Source organism: Numida meleagris, chromosome 4 (genome assembly GCF_002078875.1).
Source record: "Numida meleagris isolate 19003 breed g44 Domestic line chromosome 4, NumMel1.0, whole genome shotgun sequence".
NCBI lineage: Eukaryota > Metazoa > Chordata > Aves > Galliformes > Numididae > Numida > Numida meleagris.
Window position 1 is genome coordinate 67,250,338 of NC_034412.1, and position 21,070 is coordinate 67,271,407.

Below are 21,070 nucleotides of genomic sequence, written 5' to 3' on the forward strand. Positions count from 1 at the left end.
TAATTGATAAAACAAGTTAGTACATTTATTATATATGTTATAGTGTATATACGATGTATAATTTAGTATATATATATATAGTTTTACTGCGCCTTTCTGTTGACAGCATTCTGGCTTTTGATTCCCAGGAGTCTGTTCCTTTTTTAGAATCTAGCCTGATAATGAACACCTGGTATAAGGTTCTTTTGTACTTTCATTTTTGAATGAAATGAGTGGGTGTTGAAAGGTTTTGTAGAAATTCCTGCTTAGGCTGCTTTTGGGTAGCATGCTGGCTGATTGCTCTTTGTGACTGCATAATGAGGATCGCAGTACTTGAATTTCTTATTTGCTTTTATTTTGTGAAATTGCAGATCCTAGAATTAATTTAAAGATATTCACTTTCATTTGATAAATAGAAGACCTAATAAAGACTCCTGTCTCATGCGAACTAATAAAATCTTAAAATGCAAAGCAAGTGTTATATAAAGATTCAAAAGCAGTAGGCACATTAAGAACCACAAAATATTTACAGATCTGATAAAGCAGTAACAGACTGTGACTTTCTTAGCACCCTAATTCCTACTTTGTGAGTAACAGAATTTGGCAAGACAGTTGAATGCTCGGAATACCTGCCCTCTAACTATTTCTATTTTCACATCCATAGCTGATGCAAAAGAAAACACGTGTCTGTTATATCATTTCCCAGTCAGCTTCTAGTTGATTGTTAATGAAAAATACTTATGAGAATCTTTTTTTTGTTCTCAAAATGTAATATTTCAGGTTGGTTCACTTTATTAGGAAAAAATCCATTCAAACACTATTTAAAATTATTTGTTGTCTAGAATATAATTAAATACAAAAAAACCTTTTCTCTCCCCTCTCTTTCAGCACAGAACACACTCTCTCATGATAATCATGTCTGATTTTAGTACAAGAACAGCTCTTCAGCAAAGGAGCAGTCTAGAGATCTGTGCACAAGTTGCGTAGCAACTATATTGTTCTTATTTATGTATTAAGAAGTGATGCAGCCCAATAAGTGTAAATTTGCTGATAAACCAATTCAATTAGCAACTAGCAGATTGGCATATTGAATGTCCCTTGCTGGTTGGAGTGTATGAGGATTGCTCCTGGAGGGAGCCTTTCAGCTTCTTCTTATCCAAAAGGAAGTAAGCTCTTGCAGATTTTCTGCTCTGCAGCATGAACCAAAACACAGTAGGAAGCAACAACTGGAAGATTCACTTCAGAGGAGCATAGCTGATATGAACTGAAATACTGATGTAGATACAATCCTGGCAGGTTACATGTATGGCTCAGAAGGCATCCTCATTAGGAGCCCTCTTTGGAAGTTACTTGGTGAATTTAAAATTTACTGGGGGAAGATTAAAAACAACCAACTGAAACAAATTGATTGTTTATAGTTGGACAGTAAAGCAATACTAGAGCAAAGCACTGCACAGACGGTCAAGTGCTACAGCTCCCATTCAGAATGCTGTCTTAGTTTTGTATCCTGTGCTGCCAGCTTTGCCCTAGGTCTGGATCACTTAGTCTATGTGATAGCAGTGGAACAATTGTTTTCTATTTATTCTATCCTTTCTCATTCTTATGAGAAACTAAATAAATTACTGTCAACTTCAAGCATTTAAAAATCATGACTCAGGACTTTAAAAATACCATGAACTTCAAAGCATATATTTCCTTTACTTTCTGCTTTTGAGCCATCAGATTTCACATTTTTAAGTTTCTCTCAAAAAAAAAAAAAGTGAATGATTTATTTCTTGGTTCAGTTTCCAAATGAATTAACTTTAAGAAGGAAACAAAGCACCAAGGAATGTGAGATAATAAAGCCTTCTGCAGTACTTTAAGTAACTGTAATTTTCTGTCTTTGATTTTTTTTGAAACCCAAACCTTGTTTCCACTATAACATCCTATGTCAGTTAAAGCAGAGGAATGTTTCAAAACATAGCTCCCCATTTTGTCATCTTTAAGTTAATTCAGCCTGCCCAGCCTCCTACTTCCTGACAGCAGAGAATGTTGCTGCATTATTCAGAGCTGAAACTGTAGATGCAGTTTTCTGAGATCTAGAGGACTGTTCTGTGCCCTGACCTAAAGCAAATGATAGTTTAGAGATCAGGCTCAAGCTTGTGTTTTTATCTCCCCGGCTTTGTTAAGAGCTTGATACTGGCTACAACTTTGTCCTTAAAATATAAGTCCTGGACGGCAAATGAATGGTGAGAATCTTCACAGGTGGAAGACAAGATTACTGCCTTGAAAAGCTTACCTGGGGTACTGTCATGGTTTTATGATTTTCGGTTATTGGTACTCCACATCATAACATCATGTAGTGGATATACCTGGTTCTCAGAAGAGAAGGACTACTACATTCCCCACGGCATTTTGCTCCTCTGTTACCATTTTCCAGCCGGAGGGAAAAGATAAAAGCTCGCAGTATAAAAACTTGCGGATCACGAGACCTCGGCCCTTCTTCCGCCCGTCTCTCGTCTTGGCAGCACCTCGCTCTCCAGCCGTCTTATCGTCGGTAGTAGAGTAAGGCCTACCTTGATTTTGGGACATTCTCTCTCTCTGTATTGGATTTATCAGCTTAAATTGTAATTATATTGTATTATAGTGTGTTGTTTTGCATTCTGATATCTTCTTTAGTAAATTAGTTTGTTTCTCCTCAGATTGTTGCCGCTGTTCTTTGCCCTCAGGGCCATCTCCTTACCCTTTTCCCTTTTCCTGGGGCGTGGGCCCGTGGGTCTCCCGTCCCCTTTGTCACGGAATCGGGCCTAACACCCATAAACCGTTGACAGGTACATGGCAAAAGCACAAAATGTATAAGGCAACTGAAATAAATCTTTTTAAAAATAATATCGTTTTAAGTTATTTGTTATAACAATTTAGAACCTTAAATTTCTCTATGTTTTATCAATTTCTGTTCTGAAGGGGAGAGAACATTATTTATTGTTTACAGTTTTGCTTACCTGAATCTCAGTGGGTTCACTGTTGTGGAATTATGTTATTTTTTTCCTGTTTTTAAACAGTTTATTCTAAAGTACCTCCTATTTTAAGTTCCCTCTGTATAGGATATACTTTTAAATGGGAAAACTTTATCTCCTTATGACTAAGAGGTTTTTGTTTGCTTGTTTTTAGTTTTCAGTAAATATACCTTAACGTTAATATTATTAGTTTGCTCACTTTTCAATTAATTTTTTATCATCTCTGAAGGCAGTATATCTACACATTTATGCAGTGGATGTTTTAACAGCTTAGTAGATTCTGAAAATCAAATAGATCTGTACTTGACAGTACATGGAGGACAATGCAGATAGGATTGATACTGATACCTCAAAATAGTACAGAGAAAGGAGAGTTGAGATGTGTGTGCACTGCCTGCCAAGGGCAGTGATGCCACTAGGAGTCAGGGCTGAATTCGAGGAGTCCCTGAATTCCAAAGAACTCCAGGAAATGCAAAGAATTCCCATTTTCTTCTTCCAAAACAGAAAAAAGATTCCTGAAGCTCTCTCTCTATATTCTAATTAACACATAATTGAGATTTATTTATTGTGCATTCTAAAAAGTATTTGATATGGAAAAGAAGAAATCAGACATTGATGTTCGAATATTCGCATATATTTTAAACTGCAAAGCTGAATTGCTTTAAGTAAATGCTATTTAGCCATCCATTTAAAGAATGTTGTTTTTAAACACTGAGACTCCCAGCAGAATACTTTTGGCATAAACAGACCTATTTGTGCTCCTTAATTATTTTCTTTACGAGGAAACATATTTCCAATGAAATATCTTCAGTATAGATACAAGATGAAAATGAAAGCATGCAGAAAATCAGTTATTGCTATTAATGATTCATGGAATCACCTAAAGAATTAGGTATTCATTCACAGTGTGATGTATAGATGTTAATAATTCTATTTGTCAGTCAGCAGTCACTGGTGTGAATTTTATGCGTGAACTATTTATGACTGAATACAAGCACAGACAGCCTGATAGATGTCTGAACTGTAGATAATAGAATAATTTATCTAATCAGACTTGGTGTATTAAATGTCTGCTTCATAAATTGCTGTTGTAGTCCAGCTGCCATTTTCAATATTCAGATACTGTTTCACAGCACAAAAGTTGACTGATAAATATAGGAAAAAGTGTTATCTGTGAAGCAATTAATTTCGGAGTTGCTAAATTGCATGTATTTGTTTGTCAGTACATTTTTAGCCTAACTATTACAAATGGCTTAAAAGGTAGCCCCTCTGCATGCAGTCTTATGTGGATATATTTTAGATAAATTCACTTTGGACATGAAGAAATTGCTTTAATATGGCATTATCATAGTTACTTAACCCATCTTACACTATATATATATATATAGTGTATCTGTGTACGTAAATATATGTGTATATACATATATGTTTGCTAAAGAAATTCAGCAGTTACTGATCAGAATTCACTGGTGATTTAGCAGATCATCTGGGTGTCCTAAACCAGCTTTGGATACCTCTGTTACTGTAGAAATTAGTTATTCTGTGTACCTTCTTCCATGTGGCACACAGTACTGCAGTGCACATGTTCCAGCACATACTGTTGTCAGGGTCTAACTTCTCCTGGATTTTCACATTACATATTAAATCATATCTATGTATTGGAGTGATAGCAGTATATATCTTAAGAGACGTTAAATTGCTGAAACTGAAATCTGTTAATTAGCAACTAAGAACTCTGAGATGCATTGCTGAGGGTAGATTGTGCTAAACAGGCATGACTGATTTTTTCTAAAAAAAAAAAATTTTTTTTGATGCATTATACAGAGGAACTGTTGGTAAGTACAGTACAAGTTCATTGAAGAAATGTTAGAGTATGGAAGAGAAAAAAAAGAGGAAAGTGGAAACAACAGTAGGTCATGCAGAAATGTTATTGTGCTGGACAGAACTACTACTGAATTTCTGGGTGCAGGATCTTATATGCTTTCAGGAACAGGGAATTAATGCTACTGTAGGCAGCATGATGAAAGCATTACAAAATTTCCTGGATAACATTGCTCAGCTGAATTCAAGAAAAACAAGCTCAAAACAAATCCTCACCTTGAGACCTTTCTAGGAGATCAGGATGACAAACAGCATGTCATACAAGTGGAAACTACAGTAGTTTGGCTTCCTTTGTCCAAAAGAATGGAGGAGGATGAGATTCTCTAAGTACTTACTGAGTACACAGAAAATATATACGGGCTGGCAAGAGTTATTGAATGATAGCATGGCTTGGGTTAGAAGAGACCATAAAGACTGTATAGTTCCATCTCCCACTAGGTTGTCCCTTAGTCCCATCCAAACAGTTCCAGAGATGGGACACCCATAGCTTCTCTAGGCAACCTGTTTCAGGTCCTCATTATTCTCATAGTGAATAATTTCTTCCTAATATCTAACTAAAAATCTATTCTTTTTTTAGTTTAAAGCTGTTACTCTTTTCTCCCTATTGCTACACTTCCATTTAAGTTCAAGGATTGCAAAGCCAACTTATCTGAATATATGCTTATACTGAAGTGGGGAGTATTTTGCAACACAAGAAAGCCTACATAACTAATGCTCATGCCATGATTTGTTTTGTTAGCAAATAAGAATTCATTCTGTGATGCTCTCTATCTGATGAATGGCATTGAATCAAGGAGGCAATGTATAGCCATGTTTAAACTAGGCCTCACAGCTTGCACAGACAGATAACTTTAGGAGTAAACACAGGAACCATAGGAATGCGTGGTCAGTTGAAGATAGGTGAAAATAAATAGAGCTGCTGTTTGAAACTCATGGGGGGGGGGGGGGGGAGTGGTCTTATGAAGATAAGGAGGCAGAGTTGTTGCTGCAACACAATACAACCCCCCAAAGGTTTCGCAAGGATGACTAATAGCCTTCATCCAACGACCACCAGATGGGCCCAGAGACCCTCCCCACATTCTAGGACAATCCAATGCATATGTAACCAGTACGTATACACTGTGCCTATGAATGTGCAGTCGACATTTTCCTTGGTGTGCATGTCCAGGGGAACAATCTGCCGTGAACCCAGTGCTATAATAAAGGGAATACCTGCTTGACATAACTCACTGGTGTGTCAAGTTACTCTGTTGGAGTTCTCAGCATCAGGATAAGTATATGACAAATTTTACAGAAAAATATAGTTAACCGTGTTGCATTCCTTACTGCAATCGCTGCTTTTCTACCAGAGTGGAAATTCCCAGGCTTCTCCCTGGTAGCCCTAAAAGTTTCCAGAGGTCCAGTGTAATAGATAACACACATCCACTGGTATTTAAACATAAATAAAGAACTCTCTAAATTGGTGAGGTATAGATTTGAAGGATGGACTGTTTGGTGGGTTAAGAACTGGTTGGCTGGTCACAGCCTAAGGGTTGTGATAAATGGTTCTGTGCCAGGGTGGAGGCCAGTCACGAGTGGTATCCCCCAAGGCTCAGTCCTGGGAACTGGTGCTCTTCAATGTCTTTATCAATGACACAGACAATGGAATCAAGTGCACCCTCAGCAAGTTTGCGGATGACACCAAGCTGAGTGGTGCAGTCGATACATTGGAAGGGAGGGAAGCCATCCAGAGGGACCTGGACAGGCTGGACGAGTGGGCCCATGAGAACCTAATGAGGTTCAACAAGGCCAAATGCAAGGTGCTGCACTTGGGCCAGGGCAATCCCAGGTATTTATACAACCTAGGGGAAGAAGTACTTGAAAGCAGCCCTGCAGAGAGGGACTTGGGGGTCCTGGTGGATGGCAAGCTGAACATGAGCCAGCAGTGTGCGCTGGCAGCCTGGAAGGCCAACTATGTTCTGGGCTGCATTAAAAGAGGAGTGGTCAGCAGGGAGAGGGAGGTGGTGGTCCCCCTCTACTCGGTTCTTGTGAGGCCCCATCTGGAGTACTGTGTCCAGGCCTGGGGCCCCCAGCACAAGAAGGACATGGAGCTCTTGGAAAGAGTACAGAGGAGGGCGACCAAGATGATCAGAGGGCTGGAGCACCTCTCCTATGAGGAAAGGAGGAGGGAACTGGGCTTGTTTAGTTTGGAGAAGAGAAGGCTCCGGGGAGACCTCATTGTGGCCTTCCAATACTTGAAGGGAGCGTATAAACAGAAGGGGGATCGATTGTTTGTGAGGGTAGATAGCGATAGGACAAGGGGGAATGGTGTTAAGTTGAGACAGGGCAGATTTAGGTTAGATGTTAGGAGGAAGTTTTTCACACAGAGGGTGGTGATGCACTGGAACAGGTTGCCCAGGGAGGTTGTGGACGCCTCGTCTCTGGAGGCATTCAAGGCCAGACTGGACACAGCTCTGGGCAGCCTGGTCTAGTGGTTGGCAACCCTGCACTTAGCAGGGGGGTTGAGACTTGATGATCTTTGGGGTCCTTTTCAACCCAGGCCATTCTATGATTCTATGAACTGAATGATGAATATCCTCAGCTACTGTAAATCAGAAGTTAATAAGCAAGTTCAAGTGATTAATAATGGCTGTGACTATTGACAAATTGGCTTTCCATTGGAAAACTCATGCACAGGGCTAAGCATTCTTTTCCTTGTAGAAGGGCTGAAGGAAAGATGGTACAGATGAAGGCTTGGTCGTATGACCTGAGATATTCATACTTTACTACTAGGAACTGGAAGGAGTACTCAGGAAAAAACAAACAAACATGCAATTCAACTGTGGGAAACACTACCCTTTCCCTGAAAAGGAAATTCAGCTTCTAGTATAATTGAAGATATTGAAGTTTCCGTAAATCAAGATTTTTCTTACTTATTGTGAATACCAACGATCATCTGTATTAGAACTTGTTTGAGCATTGTAAAAGAATGCAAAAACAAGCAAAACGTGAGAAGATGCCATTTCTTAGATGCTTCTCACGTAAGCCGAATCCCTATTCTTTTTGTTCTTACCACAGCTGCTGTTCTGTCTTTTCAGATAAACTACTACCAGTGCAGCCCCTTCAGACTTCATAAGACTTCAGACTTTCAGAGTCCCTATAGAGAAATGAGTTTGCCTCCCCTCCTCTCACACTTCTTTTTTCCACCCTACCCCTTAGACAAAGATACTCACGTGCTTCCTAGGGGCTGGCCCCTTGCTTTAAAGACTTACTAGTTGTTGGACATGGTCAAATTAGCCAGACTGCTTGAGTTCTAGCTTCAAACAACCTACCTGACAACAGAGTCAGTTTATCACTTTACATTCTTGGTTTGATTTGCTGTAACGCCCTCTTGAGAAAAAAGAAAAAGAGGGAGCATTAGCCCTTCAATTTCTTCAGTCCCTCAGTCAAAGAAAAGCACCTTTGCTAAACAGGTAGAAACTATGACTGTTCTTAATGGGTCACAAAAAAGTTAAGCATAGTCTGAATATTGTCATATTTGGTGTTGCATCATTGCACTCTTACTGAATCTGCTGTTTTGTGGAGTTCAATTCCACCTAGATGTCTTCATTTGAATGAAGATGAAAGAGAGATGCTTGTTAATGCTCCATGCATCTTAACACTGTAATATATATAGTAACACAACACAAATTGCAGCAATGACAGCAAAGCAGCAAGGTCCCAGGCTGCAGCAAGTGAAGATTTGCTCAAATACAACAGCTGTACACACAGAAATAAAGGAAAGAAGATGCTTACCTTCAGAAAGCCTCACACACAAAGAACTCCAGTAAGATACTCTTGCCTCCCCCTGCCAACCCTTAAATGAGGTCTGGGAAAGGGTGGATCCTGGCTCCACACCTTCCAATCACTCAGGTGCTTTGCATGCACCTGAGCTTCCCTGGGTTGGCCCCACCTTCCTATCAGGTGCTTAATCACTGTTTCAAGCCGTGACTTAGCATTTCCCCTACATCAATATATTTTTAACCCATTAAGTAGGAATTAACCCATTAAGTAGGGATCTGCGTCCGTGACAAGGGGGACAGGCCTGGGAAAAAGAGAAGAGAAAAGGAAAAAAAAAATTGTCGGCGGGTAGGGGCCGGCGCCAAGCGGTCTGGTGGATAAAGCGGCAGGGAAGCCGCGGATCCACACCCTGGGGAAATCAAAAGGGAAGAGGGGAAAGGCAGGGAACTCGCAGGCGGATCTAAAACAAAACAGCGGCACCAATCTGAGGAGGAACAACTAATTTTACTAAATATATTGAAATTGAGGCCAGTAAAAATCGTAACAGAGAGAGAGTTTACAAACTGAGAGTCTTACACAGTAAACTGCAGGAGGACCACGTGCTTCTCCATGGGCAGGAAGGAACAGACCCCAAGTCTCCCAGGCAGCTTCACCACCCCCGCTCACACAAAGACCCCTGGGAAGTGCATCTCCTCCCCTCCCCCTCAGAGGGCCACACACAAAAAAAGGCAGTTTGCAGTAACCAGGGAATTAACTCTTTAACTGTCAGTTCTTTACATGATGTTATGATGTGGAATATCGCAACAAAAATCGCAAAACCATGACAAAGTGTCTCAAGATGTAAGTGACTCTAACCCTTAATATGCCCAGATTGCTCTTTTCCCTTCATTTGCAGTAGGAGATGCAGAAAGCAAGAGGGAGCTCCTATGATTAAGGAGACAATTTAGCCACACTCAAAACTGAATTTAAATATTGTTTTTTTTCTTAATTTAAATAGCGCCTTCTTCTGTTTTATGACTTCCTACAGACAGAACTTGAGCCAATAAGACACCATCAGATTGTACTGTTGATTAGTGAGAGAACAATTTTATTTAAGTTTTATTGAAGAAGAGGAATGATGACCTTGACAGCCACTGGTGTTGTGATAAACAGGTTAATCCTCAGTAGATTTTGCTGCTTGCAAGCATTTTGCCTATACAGTTGCTATTTGGCCAAACTAAGGACTGAAAACTAAGGACTGGCAAAGTCACCAGTAGTCAGGAGCCAGAAAGACAGGAAGCCAACAGAAGAATGATCCTGTGGAGTTGTATTTTTAACATTATTTCCAACTTCATGTGCACAAGCTCTTTGTCCTGTTAACTCTAAGACCTGTGGCAAATGACCTAGTTCAGCCGGGTGGATTCTGCTACAAATGAAGTAAAGCTGAGAAGGATTTTGAGGAGTTATTTAGTTATAAGATGGTAATTACTTAGTAGTAAATTCCCAGGTGATACCTTGCTGCCAAAGTGAGTTTTGTTGTTTCAATTTGTTCATTTGTTTCAATGTTGCTTTGTTATTATTTCAAAATAATAATTAAAAAAACAGTGTCTCCTTTCCACTCATTCTGGTCCGCGTAAAAGTATTCAGAACAGAGCCTGAAGGCTTAGAGGTGTTTTTTTTTAAGACTCTTCTCTTACATTAATTTATAGGGTTTCAGATGAGAAAGAGCAAGTAGAACCCATTAGATTCTTCTTTTTGGATATTTGAGACTCACAGGTGATCTATAAAATGCCATTCAGATTTTGTTTAGGCAATAAATTGTTCTTTTGCTTCAAAGTTACATATTGTGTCCAAAAGGCATGAGAACTTAGACTGGGCTGATTCCCTCAGTGTAAGTACCATATCCACGCAGAGTACCCAACAGCCAGAGACAAGTTGAGTCTGTATGATTGTAAAGACTACTCAAGATTACACATTTGGTTTGTTTGCACTGGTTTAATAGACTAATGGAAAGACAAATATTTGCAACATGCTGAGTCAGTGCCTGTTTCATTACTTAGTAAGCCAATGAGAAACCGGTGGATTTCTGAAGAGAGTGTTTTTATTCTGATATTTCCTAAAATTCTGAGAGCAGTTTAACTGCCTGAGAAATATGTCAGACTGAGAAAGTATTTGTTCCTGTTCTGCTCCCTCCCCTCCCCAGCCCTGGAAGAATTCTCTTTATCTCCTTCACCTGTAGCAGCTAGCCAAATCATAAACCTTTAGGTTCTGATTTTTTTTTTTTTTTAGTTTTTTAAAAAACTCTTTTAAAGTCCTAAGATACATGCGTTGCAGTTCTGTGCCAGTGGCAGCTGTATCACTCATTTGATGTAATTCTTGCAATAACAAATACAGTGCTATCTAATGGTGTTAGTATAGGTTGGTAACACTGGTATAATGGAGTTTCTTAAAATTGCTCCCAAAAAGTTCACTGTTTTTGAGATTCGTTGTAATTTCCACCACTAAGATATACTGATGGCCATTAGTTAGGCCCCTTAGACAGCATAACAAGATTTAGCACCTCAAAGTAAACAATTGCATCTAATTTTGCTAATTGAAAATACCGTAATGAGCAGCTGGGATTGCACTCTAGCTTTGTAGTAGGCAAATAGACCTAAGAGGGAGTTTATCCCCAGTTGAAATGTTCCTCATCAATCTCCTCCAAAAAAGCAACTGATAATAACGGCTGCTTCTTGTTAAAAAACAGAGTTTGGCTTCTTCCTTTTTTGTAGTGATAACAACCACTCTGGTTGTTGAAGCTCAGCTGCGCAGTTATTTGAGAGGTAGGTATTTCTGTTATCCTAAAAATGTAGGTGTTTTAGTAATCCTCAGCTATCACTGCAGACACCAAACACTGATGGCTATGTATACTTGCTGTTAAAAAAAAACCTCTATCCATGTTTTTAATTCTGCTTTTCTATTTGCCCCAAAGCACCTCAGTTCGGAAGGGCCAAGCAGATTTGCGTCTGAGCCCTGTTGTGATCCTGACAGGACTTTTGTGCATCAGAAAGGATTAGTCTTAAGTACATACTCTGTATATGGGCATCTACTCGCTTCTTTTTGTAGGATGCACCTACTGTGGACAGCCTTCCTCATGGCCTTCTATCCAACTGCTCTGAAGTTGGCCACTCACCTATGCTATAGGAGCCTATGGCTGGATTTCCTATTAAAGGCAATCTACTGTTTTCTGAATACTGGCTGGAAGATGACCATTCTCCTATTAAAGTTGTAAACCAGAAAGAGAGAAAAAAAACATGAAAACATACCTAGTCTAGCGGTGGGATGCTCACATCTGGGAAGTAAGATCTCGTTTTCTAATTCTGCTCCAAGCTCTCTCTCTCTGCGTTTTATTTGATGATAATTCAGTACAGTTTGACAAAATTTTTTACATTCTTAATCTCCATTTCCATAGAATATTGCTTTCTTACAAAAGTTAAGCCTTTATCCAAATACTGGGTGCTCAAGCCTGTAATTATGTTATAGACTTTGTCTTCCTGGGGTTTCAAGAACTTGAAGACATCAAAGAATTCTAATTTTACCAGATTTTTTCTAGATAAATGATTCCTCAGTAGTGACATAGACATTTACCTCCTCAAATAATAATTGATGACTGTTCTCTTGTTAAGGAGAATAGAAGATGATATATGTAAGAGCAAAAATTTTATTACTACTTCTGTGTATCCCATCTTACTAAACAGAAGTAAGAATTCTACTTAGACTTTTTAAAGCTTTGTTCTCAAACTCTCAAAGGCTTTTGTAAGGCAAAGTTTAAGACGTGTGCTAAATAAGGGTTGAAACAGAGGCCTTTTTTTACTTAAAATGTAAGGTATTGATTAGACTTGACTCAGGAAGCAGAAAGAGGCAGCACTAACCCTCCTACAGCACTGCAGGTAAGTCCTGTTCTCGTTCCCTTGTCCGTGTTAAAATTTTACAGGGGCACATTCCAGTCTCACTGACACCAGGATAACTCAGTTTCTGCATGGCTGCTCCTGAGTTACACTAGTACGTGGGACAGGGAACCAAAGTCACTAATACAGGCTCCATAGGGACTTGGTTTTTCTTGAAATCTGCTTGTGGTGCTGGCATCTCAGCCTCCTTTTGATTCACAGGTTGAAGCAAAAGCTACTTTATCTGTAGCTAATTACAGGTCTTAATTTTACATTCATAGCATGTGGTGAATATTTTTTAGTGTTTTACTAAATAACTTAGCGCTATTTTTTTTCAGAATGAAAATGAGAATATAATTAATGATTATTATTTTTTTTTAAAGTGAAAGCTATTAAAATATTTAGGTATGATGAGAAGTCTTTTGTGTCCTATACAGAAAGTTTTAAGGATTTTATGACAATGAGATCTATAAAGGCTACCTCTCAAAAATAATGAGGTAAATTCTTCTCAGTTTTTCCTTATTCCTTTTTTTCCCCACATGATTAATGTTTTTTTGTTGTTGTTGTTGTTGTCGTCGTTGTTGTTGAGGATGTAGACTTCCAAATTAGTTAAAATTTGGAAGAAAGAAATATCTGTATTTGTCTCAGAGGATAAGCTTCGATCTTGTAGAATTTAAATCTAAGTAAGAGAGAGGAAAGTGTCTGCAATTTAATCATTTAATATAATTAGCTTTTGACAGATGTCCTTTCAGAATAGTATTCCCTGAAAATCATTTTGTATGTAGTTTGGCTGTGGAAAGTTACGCAAATTACAACGTGAAACAAAAAGTACATATGTTCAGCCTCTACAGTTAACAGTCTGTAATTCATTCTGTACCTATGACAGAAATAGTGTATTATTGTGACATTGCGTAAGGGAGGAATAGATGATCACAAACATATAAAACCAAAATGCTACCTCTTCTGTCCTCACAGCTACGCATTTTAATTTATGTTAAAACAAATGTGGTTCAATAACTGTCCATCCTCTTTCAGCTCAGATGGTTTATAGCTGCTGGCATCTGAAACACTACATCATATCTCACAGTACTCATTAATTAGAGCTTACTGTTATTCAGCCAAAATTTAAACTTCTAATATCATTCATGTTTTAATGAACTTCCTCGGGACTTGAACTGAGAAAATCAGACTGTTCCTAGACACTACTTATCGGCATCTCCTCCATCTTATGTACTCTGTTAATTGCTCATATATACAGGACTTCTAGTCATTAGACCATGCAAATTCATAAAACCACCTGAAGCAGATACTATACTTTTCAGACATCTAAGGAATGTGAAATTAAAGACACAACTTTTCTTAAATTTTTAGCCTCAAGTTGATAGAAGAGTTGATTGTGCAAATGTTCACCAACTCTAAACACAAAGAGAAGAAGATTAATACCTTTACAAGTATATAAGTGAATGAAGAGAGGATGTGAGGAGAGGCTGAAGTATCCAATTGCCCCAACTTGCTAGAGACCAAACCATGTTTGAATTCAGGACAGAGGTACAGCTTTAGCTTAGGTCACCGGCTCTCTCACCAGCCAACTTTTGGTTCAAAGTAAAAGTCTCTGATAACTTATCCCAATTTCTTGCAAATCCACAAGTTCCTATACGTGATGCCAAGTGAGTGCTGCTTCTTCATCTCAAAACAATTGTGCAGGTAGGTTGTTGAGAATTTGTAGGGTTGGTTTTGCCTGCATGAAAGAAGCACATTACTGAAGAAAGAAAATAGATTTGCAGTTCCCCAAAGCCATCACAATTCTGATGGGGCTGCTATAATGCTTATTTTAACAGTTGCAGAAAGTGTATGTGAGAATGACTTCACACAACTGTCTGATTTTTATTAACGGCAAATATACCTTTGAAATATGGAAACATATTTTCAGTCAAAAGGAGCATTTGTAAGCCCACAGCAAGCATGTATTGCACAGAAGTACTTTCTACTGCCTAAGTATAGACTTACTGTGTACCCAATTCTGCTGAAAGATGAGTGCCCTAACAAGGAATAAAAACACAGCTGAAAAGAGTAGCAGTATTTCAAGCACTGTATACATTCCTGAAAATATCAGTATTTCAAGCTGTTTGTAATAGGATTCTATGTTGGCTGGATCACTGAAGTAAAATTCCGCCAGTTTTCCAGGAACTGAGGAAGGAAAAGCAAAACATATCTGTCCTGAAAGTAGCTTTCCAACAGAACTCACAGTGCTGAGCTGAACAAAATAGATCTTTTAAGGAAAAAAATCTCAGAGTATCCAAGTGAGACAGAACAAATTAACAGGTCTGATAGCAAATCTAATGTGCCAACCTCCAGTGTCATCAGGGAACATATTTCTTCACAGGCCTCCTCTGTAATCCAAGTGTTCAGATGAGCAAGCTCTGCAGGGGTCTCTAGGTTCTTAGTAAAAAACATTTGTTTTCTGTCAACACTGGAGCCTAGCAAGTAAATCCTCTTCTCTAGTGAGTGTTCCACTGTTTCCTGGGTTTCTTCCTCTTGCTTGTCCTGCTCTGCATGAAAAATGTTTCCTTCAGCTATGAATGTTTATTTGTTTCTTCCATGAGGTTCTGCGTGTCCTGAGGTACAGTAGCTATTACAAGATGGAGAGGCGACTCAACCACAGAGCACGAGACATCTCATTTGTATAGTCAAATGCGTCTGAAAAAATGCATTTCATAACTCCATCAGTTAAATAACTGAGATATGTATGATAACAAAATTGTCATGAACACATAAGCATGCAGTACAATTGATTAATAATTCTCATCCAGAAAGGCCACTGAAGTGGTAACATTCTTTTAGCTTTTATATCCACTAATGTTTGTGCTATAATTCTTCTTATGTTGTGTTTGGGTTGTGTTAGGTTGAGTTTCCAAGGGAAATATTTCCAAGGAGCCTTTTTTTTGTGAAATACTGGAGGGGAGGTTTGGAAGGTTACTGCCAGGGTTGATATATAACTGATCCAACCATATAGCTCAGCGGTGCCATAATGAAAGGGGAATCCACAGCTGAGGTGATTGCCTGTAACTTTTTTATTTATCTAAGAGGCAGTGAACTTTGTGTTATTCACATGTACAGATATCTATTGCAAGTACATTTTACTGCAAATCTTATTAACTATTATATTCTGAATTCAAATTTTCATCATAGGTGTATCTTCTCTGCATTGTCTCAGAAAGGAAGAGGCCTTGCAGTCATTGATGGCATCTGATTACATCTAGAAAACCACATGCTCAAGGGGCTATATTGCAACTATGGCTCTCAGGGAGAGTGAAAATTTTCTGAATGATATGACCTGGAACACAGAAGAACAAATACCATACAAATTCACTCAGTGTGTATCTTTCTCCTATGTTTTTATGTACTGCACACCTGTCTCAGTCAAATAAGCCAAACAGAGGCATTAGGAAAGTTGAGGGCTCCATGCACTGAGCTGGGCAAATAATTACAAGCCTCCTCATACTTTAGGTTAATGTGTAGCCTGGTGAACTGTGTCTTCATGAAACAGCAAAAAGTAGTTCCCGCATTCCTGGACAATTTTATACCTAGTGTCACAATTCAGTGTTGCAGAAATAAGTAAAGCATGTTAGTGTTTCACATTCCTTTTTTGTTGAAATAGAACTGTGGATGTGCAATTGAAAGAGCCTTTCCTGATTAAAACTGTGAAGATAAAAAAAGAATGAGTACTGACTCACAGGCCAAAAACTGAAGAGAAAGCAAAACCCCCAAATTATGCTGAAAAAATATCAGTTAATTTTTGTTATAGAGAACAGTAAAGAAAAGGGGGGATATGAAGAAAGGAAAAGAACATATTCTTTCATTTTATGTTATATTGTATGTTATCGAATGGAGAATCATTACAACAAAATAATTCTGTTTAGCATATTGGAGCATGGAAACACATTTTATTTCCTTTATAATTCCATATTTAAATTAAGTATTACTTGTTTGTTGTGTGTTTTCCTCTGTTCTCGATGTTGTGTGACTGATTTTTTTTATTTATTTTTTTAGCACATCAGCAGCTAGCCTCTGGGAAGCTTTGCTATTTCTTTACTAGTCCTTGTCTATGTTACCTTCAAAAAAATACCTATAAAGATTATTGTTTTTAAAGTATGTAGAGGATATTCTCTACATAGAGTCTTAGATATTCTCTAATTGTTGCTTTTGGTCTCTCACTAAGGTTCAAAGGTTTCTTTGTAATTATTGGTACTGATATATTTGGTATTTGTATTGATGTACATAGGTGCACGCGCACACTCTTTGACTAGACAAAATAATCTGAAAAAGAAGCTTTGGCATTTGAAAGCTGAAAATGTATAAATTTTTAGAAGTGACTAGGAAAGGGTGGATTTGCACATGAAATGCACTACGAATTTAAATTTTAATGCATCTTTCAAAATGAAAATTCATGTTCTTCTCCAGGAATCACTGATCCTCCTGGAATCAGTCAAATATTTTTTATTCTGTATGTTCTCCACTTAAGACCACTCCATATAAGAAAATGAGCTCCACTTATCAAAATGAAATGGTGTTTTTCAGAAGTCTCTTCTCACATGAACTGTTATACCATAACAGCGCTCACTCCAGACGTGAGGAAATAAGATAGAATCTCTCCCTTATATCTACACTAAGTTCCAGAGGAAGTCTTGTATTTATAGGGCACCTGCATGCTGTATGATAGTTACAGAAGATATTGCAGGGATAATCTATCTGGGAAAAATAAGAGAATCCTGAAAATCATCCAAATATGTCTCCACACTTTGGCAAACTAGATTAACGTAGTGGGAAATAATCTGAGCCATTATATTAAAAACTGTCTGACTTCTTTCTTTTTTCGTTTCCCTAAGGAAGATAAAAGGCAACAGTCTTGATTCTGAATGTGATCTATGATGGCTTCAAAGCAAAAGAATAAGTGCAAGACTGTTATTCCCCTCCTACCCTCATGTCTTCTTGAGGAAGATTGGAACTGTCAGCCTTTGGACCCAAAGGGACAGTAGATGGATGGGCTAAACAGCGAAAAGAGGCAGATACTAGAAAGGTATGTACGAGAATCATTATTAATATGTTGTGGGTTGGTTTTTTTGGTTCGTTTTTTTTTTTCTTTCTCAGTATTACATAGAGGATTTGGAAAACTGTTATAAGATTAATTAGACTAACAGTGGATTCCAAGCTTCATACGCATGTTGTGTTGTCTTTTGCCTGTAACAATTTGAATGCAAGACTGTGGCAGCTCTTACCAAGCAAGCCGTGCTCCAAGTTCTGGATTTTCTGCTTTACCCCAGCACTAACCTTGGATAGTGCCTTGGACAGAGTTTGTCAGCCCTTCCACTAAGTAAAAGTACTCCAGGGAGAAATTTTTGCATATTTGGATTCTTTTCGTTACTTCTCTCCAGCTTTGCTCTCAGTGTAAGTTTGATTTTTTTTTTTTTTTTTCTCCCACCTTTAGGCCTAAACCTAGGCTAAGCCAAAGGACATTAGTCTATGAAAAAAACCTCAATATTCTTCATAAAAAGACCTCTGTAAGCAGTCCTAAGTTTGGTTTGGAAGATACGTATGTTCTGAATCGGCACAGTACAGATTCATAATCTTCATATTCTTCACTGGAAGGATATGCAGATTCTGAAAGGAAAAGAGACCCTCCATCTGTTATTTTGCACATCTTAAATGAAATACCATTTGGAAAGACTCAGTATTGTTGAGATTTACACCTTTTCTTCCATTATTTCCTATCTCTCCTATGTTCTGGTGAATTTTGTATTTTCTACTCTGTTTATATGGAAAAAAAATTGTCTCCATTATATCATTTTTGCTTTATGTTTCCCAGTTACAGAAGCAATTACCACAGTAATAATTCTTGATATGCATACGACTATAAATATTTCCCCTGATAAAATAAAACAAAAATTAGAATAATTGTATTTAAGTATTCCCCTAAATATTTTATTCCAGGATGGCTTTAAGCCCTTGGGTGGTGAAACAGACATAAGCATTTCCCTTTCTGAAAACTTTAAAATTATATATTTTTTATAAACAGTATGGTAGTTTGCTGGTGTGATTCCTACATAAGAGAGTGGGAAAGGAAAACATAAGAAAGCAACAGGATTTCTAACGTGCATGCTATTGCAGACGCTGGAAGATTCACAGCCCAGGAGGTACAACATTAAAAAAAATCTGTCAGTCAGATCAGTATGCACAAGGGAACAGAAGCATCACTGGGGAAGGCAGATAGGTCAAAGAGCTGTTCAGACAAATTGCTACATGCTTATTCTCTTAAAGGGTTTAATCTGGTCTGGAACAGGCAAGTCTTTCCTCCCAAGGGGGGAGTCAGTGTCACTTCTGAACAGTGTGTTTATGAGGAAATGGTTTGAACAAGCAATGAAACAGCTTAACCATTAAAAAAATGTTTTTTTCACAGATGTCCTGCAACCATCCTTAAAGGAAAATGGCAGTTGAGGGAGTAATTGAAAAGAACACATTATTTTTAAAGAAAGGTAATGCAACAAAAATATACTAGTGTCGGTTGTCACCTGCCTAGGGCACTTTTTCCCATACTGCTGACTGTTCTGTACTGACACACCTGTCTCTTTGTCTTCTCCTAACTTCTTTCAGAAATGCAGGGCTTTCCACATCAGTTTCACCAGTAAGTGCTTCACATCATAAGAAAAAGCAAAACTATGGTACAAGACTTCTTCCTATGTAGTTCTCTGCTATCTTGTTTTGAGGCCGAGCCTGCTAAGAGGCAGTTGTGCATCTGTAGATGTTATGCTGCATAAAAGCTTAGTAATTTGATTTTTGTGAGCAAACTGCCAGATCTATAGAAGAGAGGAAAAAAGGGCACCAGTTTATTCAACAAAGGTCTGAGGAGAAGTGGCGATGGAACATGAGGAAGAGAGTTGAAAAAATACAGCAACATCATTATCTTAGTAAAAATTTGACAAATGTGATTGTGGGTTGGTGTAAGAGAGGAAAGGTTAAGCTCTCAGAAGCTCTCGTCCCTTGAACAAAATAGGAGAAATCTTACTTCAAAATGGCAACATACAGCACAGTGAGCTGCTCTGAAGATTCAGAGTGTTGACCAGGAAGTCACAACTGAGCTATTTTCTGCTTGTTGGGATGAAAGTGGAATTCAGAGAGACTACATGGATCTTAAGCAAAAGCAAGCAAAAAATACCACCACTAAACAAACAAACTGACTAAAAAACAGACCAGGTAATTCCACATAGCACTTCAGATATTTCCATATTTGAAGATCCTAAACTACTTTTAATAACTCAGCTAGGTGGTTGCTATTTTGAAGGAGGCAATTCGGCTGATGTTTCAAGTAGGTGAAGAAGAGCACAGGTTATTGCAAGGTTAATTGATTTTGTGACATATAGATGAAATGAGGGATGTTTTACTCTACCAGATATTTTGGAAATGAATAAGTTAAAGCCTCGACTTCCATTCACAGTGAGGAAGATTCCTGCTTATAATTTTGTAACCAAACAGATACAGTGATTTCATTTTAGGATACTGCAGGTAACTACTTAAAAAAATATATCTGCTGTTACAACAAAAGTAATAGCATTTTTATTATTTTTGTTATATTAACTGCTGAAACGAGTGTGATTTCAGACAGTTTAGTTTATTCTAATTTGCTGTATTTAAAGATTCCAATATTAATTTACCATGTGAATGTGTTGTTGTTTACTACATACAATTATAGAAAGTGAGGAGCAATGCAAATGCATGAAGCCGTGCACCAGACCTCCAGAAAAGGGAATGCACTCAGGGTCCTGATATTGATTTCAGGAACAAATAGCAGAATTAAGCCTTCTGAAGCATACATAAAAAGGATCATAGCTGCTTAGGACGAACTCAATGAGATTTGCTAACATTGAATGCCTTTTTTCCACAGTGGGTTCCACTCATGATAGCTTTATCCATTGAAGAGTCTTTGTACAGTTAAGGAAAATTTGGTTTTCTTGTCGGCAAGATTTCAGTAGTGTACTTAAAAGGAGAAGGAGAGTGAAGAATGGAATCAGTCAAGCTGTAAATAATTCTACAGTTGCAAACAATTTTGAAGTGTATGTCACTGTCAAATGGATTACATAAATATTATCCAAAGTTTGGGTTACAGCATTGAGACAAAACTGCAAATCTAGGATTAGTGGAGTGTTGCACAAAAAAATATTGAAATAAATATTTAAAAATATTTGCTGAAACATTTTCTTGGATTTGGACATACAATTCAAGATATCTATTAAAATCTGGAACTGCAAAGTCTATTTCATGTTTAATTGAGATCACTAAAAGAGTGACGAAACTCATGTACAGACATCTTTATTACATTCTTCAGTGGTGGCTAATGAGCAAACTACCTTCATCTCTGTTTACATAAAAGACTTTTCATGATACAACAGAAAAAGAAAGAATTTAAAAAAAAATGTATATGAATCATTCATCTGGATAAGCTGAATTTTATCTTTCACATTTTCTGACTTGTTAACGCAGTTATAACTTCATCAATGG

At 37.9% G+C, this 21,070-nt stretch overlaps 1 long non-coding RNA gene across 1 annotated transcript; it reads left to right on the top strand.

The window, feature by feature from the left end:
* LOC110398984 lies at positions 17,416–20,038 on the top strand. Its single transcript, XR_002438793.1, has 3 exons — positions 17,416–17,597; positions 18,975–19,050; positions 19,169–20,038. It is a non-coding gene; the product is annotated as an uncharacterized LOC110398984 (long non-coding RNA).